Here is a 5,223-nt window from a genome sequence, read left to right on the forward strand (position 1 = left end):
ACCCTACAGAAAATTCCTATACAGATAGGAACCGTATCATACGATGTTATTGGATACGGGTGATACAGCGATTACGGCCCATATGGGTATACAGGGATTACAGTCCGTATGGGGGATACAGGGCTTAAGGAGCATATGGGGCATATGGGGTATATGGGCCATACAGGAGTTATAGGGTTTGTGGGTAATATAGGTGATAGGGGTCCGATGAATTCTCCGGTTCCTGTTGAAAATCATGACGTAGTGCAAAAAAAAGAGAGAACGGTCACACAAAACCACACCATATAATTTTAAGAAAGCATAAACTAGCCCAAGAACAAGTCCTTCTGCAGAACATCCCCGGTACCTTTGGGCAAGTAATAAGGGTCATAAGTAATGTTTGCCTAAGCATGATAATAACGCAAGGCCAGTTTATAAAGTGTAAAAATACGAATATGCCACAATGGGCAATTTAATGGTACTTCAAAAGTGCAGTAGAGTAATAGGATGGGACAAAGTGTTGTATATGTAATGTAGTGTCGGGACCATGGTGTTAGATATATAAGGTGACTGAACGCGCCACTTCCCGAAAGGAGCGCGTGCATCGAGTTTATGACCATAGTTCACGAGTCCTCCGAGAGAGGGCGGTGGCACACTGCGGGCCATGTGCGGGCCGCGCTCGCTGCAAGTTCTCCTCTGGCGCGCGCGCGCGTTTCACTGTTGGTCGTGTTTTCGACTTGGCAGCTCATGTATGTCTTTCGACAATGGGAAGAAAGTGCTTTGTACCACGGTGTAATACCGGTTACAAGTCCTGCGAGCAAAAGTTTTCTCTATTTTCAGCCCCGAAAGACGAAGCTCGCCTGAAACTTTGGAGACATGCCATTCCGCGGAAGGATCGGATCCTTAAAGCGTCGGACCATGTGTGTGAGCGACATTTCGAGCCCCGCTTTGTCTCAAAGACCTGGACGGCTGAGTACAACGGGAACGTCCTTGTGAGTACCCCACGCCGAGCATGCCTATCTGACGACGCAGTGCCGTCGATATTTCCCGATTGTCCAGCACACCTCTCCAAACTGGTAAAACATCGGAAGAGACCAGCGGTCAGGCAGCCTGCCTGCGTTCCTAGGCAAAAGCGCTTTCATCCGGCAGATAGTACCGAAAAGCTGAAGAAGCAGATGACCCCAAGGTCAGTGACCTTGATCATGCAGGACCTTCATCCACTGAAAGCACCGATGCGGCTCCGTTCGAGGTTGGCGCCCCGGAAGTCATTCCGTCTGCCAAGGGGTCTCGTCAACAAGTTTTCAACAACTTGTTCGAGCAATCAGCCTCCGTAGTTCTTCCGTCCATATCATGGGGCTTTCACAGGCGGGACACTGATGGAATCCGCAACGTTGCTTTTACTGAGATGAAGTGAAGCACAAGTCCCAAGGTGCGCGAACTGAGCACAGACGCCGCCACTTCTACAGAGAGCAGTCATTTGGTCACAACAAAGGTTGTTGACATTGACCAGAACATGCAGGTGTCTGTATCTGTGATGGGAAGGCGCGTATCAGTCGATGCGTTTCACATCCGGGATGACGTTGCTACTACAGAAGATGTCAAGACTTTTCTGCAAAGCTTGCATGAGATACCCATATGTGGCGGAGGTCCAAAGACAAGTGTGTATCCGCTGGCACATCCAGAGAGCGCATCTGTCGATGAATGCAATCGGTGGCGACACAAAAAGTGCCGCCTTCTTGTTCGTGGGAACAGCACATGCAACTGGTGCTCAAGTATATCTGACACACTCCGGATTCACCAGAAGAGGGAGATGGACAAAAGAAACGGAACGAAACCGACCAAGCGCTACCGCTTCTCATCTGTACCAAGTAGTGACAGAATGCTTGCTTTCCACAGAGCAAGGAATGCGCTGAAAAGGTCCAAAAAACGCTTGTTGAAACGTGTGAAGGTTCTTAGGGAAGAGATGAAGCAGGCCTAAGCAAAGATGCAAAGCATGTCTATGGAGGTGCTTAACGAAAAACTGGGGGCACTGAAGTTAGGGGGCCACCCTAACCTGAAATCCCTTCACGCTATATATCCTGACGTGTTTCCAAATGACGCTTGCTCCGCATGTGGGGATGTATCCACGCTGGCGCACATGCTCTGGGAGTGCAAGGCAATGTACACTAACCCCAACACTACATCGGTCAGGTGGGAGGCGGCCCTACGCAGCTCCCTCCTGGCCGACCAACTTTGGGCCGTCCAGCAGGCCCGCGGAGCGGCCGATAGGCTTGGCCTAATGGTCCCGACGTGGGAGTCGCCCGCTGCGCGCTGACGCGCGCCTTGCAGGACCTCAATAAAGTTTCGCAACCAACTGAAGCTGCCTGCACCTCAAGTGGAATTAATTAAGGAATGTGTGTCGGCTGCCAAATGCCGAAGCAAGAACAACAGACGGTAAACTGAGCATTGGATATTGATATGCTTGCTTTTGCATATTATAAGCCATCTGGGTACTCTTTTCTAAGAGACAATGAGATCTTGCCGCTACCTTGTGTGACCACGGTACGGAAGTACCTGTCAATGCTTCGGGTCAAATGTGGATTTGACACTCGTTTTTTTTTCGGCCTTCAAGAAGAAGATAGCCACAAAGTCATGCTCGGAGCGTCATGGCATATTGGTTTTCGATGAAATTCAAGTAAGGAAAAAGATGAGATTGAGCGCTAAGACAATGACGTATGCTAGATTTGTGGACTTCGGTGAAGCGGCAAACTCTTCGGATGAACTTGCGGATCATGGACTGGTGTTCACCTTTCGTGCGTTTGGTGATAGTTACTCTCAGCCAGTCGCTGTGTTCGCAAGCAAAGGACCAACAAGAGGGACAGTCCTCGCACAGCTGGTAGTGAAAGCTATTGTGCTGCTTGAGGATGCAGGAGTATTCGTCGATGCCATTGTGTGTGATGGTGCTGCAACCATTAGGTCTATGTGGAAGCAGTTCTGTGTAAGTGGAAAACTAAAGTGCACAAAAAACTCGTTCGTTCACCCTTTGGACGATAAGCGCAGTGTATATGTGTTTTCTGATGCACCACATTTGGTCAAATGTGCGAGAAACCGCCTCCTGAAACAGAAGGTGTTGCGGACTAACGTGGGGCGCGTAATTTGGGCACACTACGACAAGCTGTATGTTGAGGGCAGCAAGCTTCCTGGTTACATGAGGGGTTGTCCAAAACTCACCTTCTCACACATAAATCCATCTAGCACCGAGAAAATGAGAGTCAAATTGGCCACACAAGTGTTCAGCAGGAGTGTAGCTAAGGGCCTTGAATACTACTCAAGCAGAGGAGCGTCAGGTCTGCAAGATGTGAAAGCCACTGTAGATTTTACGCTAAGAATGAATGACTTGTTTGATGCACTTAACCGAAGTCATCCAAAGGAGGGACTGAGACAAGGCGGTAAAGATTTGAGGGTCCTAGCTTTCTCTCTGCATTGGTTGAACACGTGGGAGAGGGAGCTTGTTTCTAGCACAATATCACGCGAGCACTTTTTGACAGAGTCAACAGCTGAGGGCTTGCGTGTGACAATCCTGTCTGCAATTCAGCTTTCGAAGTATCTTATTGAGACTTGTAGTTTTAACTACGTTCTAACAGCCAAGTTTAATCAGGATGTGCTCGAGAGATTTTTTGGAATAATTCGCCAAGCTGCTGGTCAGAACGAGCATCCATCAATGCCGACTTTCTTACAGCTTTACAACATGCTGTCCATATACAGCTTAATTAAGCCGCAAAAATTTGGGAATTGTGAGGTCCAGACTGCAAACGAACCTCAATTTCTGGGGCTCTCGGATTTCACATCAGCCTTTCAAGTGGATTGTGAGCAAGAAACGAAACTTGAGGAGCTGAAGCGAAAGCTTGATGGTCTGGTTGACGCAGATGTGGAGTGCGAAGAGGCGTTTGCTCATGTGTTCACAAGTGCGACATTGGAAGATTTTATTGTTTATTATGTAACGGGGTATTTGTGTAGGAAGCTTCTGAGGCACACGGTTTGCTCTCAATGTAAGCTGGGGCTTGTATCACAGACAACAACTTCAGAGAAGCCTGAATTTGCTTTTGTAAACTGCAAGACTCGTGGAAACCATCTGCACCCTACCACCAACGTGTTTAATCTGGTTTGCGCCACAGAAACTTGCTTTCAGAAGTACTCTGGGAGCAAGATTGCTTACGAGCAAAATCTGGATGAAGTTATGGATAACTTTCATTTCGCATTTCCGTGTGCTGTTCACAAGACCGACATAATCGCCCAGATATTGCATTATTATATTTCAATGAGAATGAGGCGATACTGCAAACAAAAAGCGCACGAACGGGCAAACAAAACATGAGAGTTCAGAAAGAAATCCAAGCTGGTGTAATGCCCATTTTCCGTACAGGCGACTGATTGTTCGTTGCTGTTTTGGGGGTTTTACGTGCCAAGAACACCTTATGATTATGAGGCACGCCGTTCTTCATTTCTTTCATGCACCTCGATCCACTGCTGTAAATAGTTTAATAAAACTTGTCTTCACTTGTTTTCATTATGTCTGAAGTTGTACTTTAACTGCAAGAATGAGGAACGATTTAGCCAACTTCACTGGCTGCAGAAATCAAGCTAGGAATGTGCGTATCAATGATACCTCGCTACAGCCGAAGATAAAGGCTTACTCGGATCTCATTTATTTACAACACGTTCTCGAAACGCTCGTAATTAACCGCAATGCTGACGTTTGCGTTCGGTAGGAATCCTAGACTTTCATTGCATTGCGAACACGCGCTTGCGCTATGTTGTGACTGATCGCGCCTTAAGCGATTTAGTTTCTGAAAAGCAGACAACACTTGAAACATTCTGTTCGCAATACATTGCACTGCTACTCTTGTGGCATTTGAATCAAGTTCAATGAACTGGCCGGGCCGCCAGAACATGTTCATTTTTTACGCGCTCGAACCCGCGCCGCGCATTCCTCGCGGCCGCCCCCAGCCGCCGGAGCGGCCCGCTATGGATGGATGGATGGATGGATGGATATGGCTGTACCCTTTAGATCGGGCGGTGGCTAGCGCCACCAAGCCGTAATATCTAATGAGCCAAAAACTATATTTATTTTTTTCCTTAAAAAATAGTTTGAGGATTCGTACTTTGCAGTGAAGAGTTTAATTTTCACTCGCGCCTTGACTTTAGCCACCAATCAGATAACCTCCTTCTAGTGAAGTCTACCCGCTTAAAGTTTATTTTGCCTTC

The 5,223-nt window shown here is 47.6% G+C and overlaps 1 pseudogene; it reads left to right on the forward strand.

Annotated features, from left to right (window-relative positions):
* Window positions 1-641: 641 nt before the first annotated feature.
* LOC142785226 (uncharacterized) lies at window positions 642-1,892 on the forward strand (annotated as a pseudogene).
* Window positions 1,893-5,223: the final 3,331 nt, after the last annotated feature.

This window comes from Rhipicephalus microplus, unplaced genomic scaffold, assembly GCF_043290135.1.
Source record: "Rhipicephalus microplus isolate Deutch F79 unplaced genomic scaffold, USDA_Rmic scaffold_19, whole genome shotgun sequence".
In the NCBI taxonomy this organism is placed as follows: domain Eukaryota; kingdom Metazoa; phylum Arthropoda; class Arachnida; order Ixodida; family Ixodidae; genus Rhipicephalus; species Rhipicephalus microplus.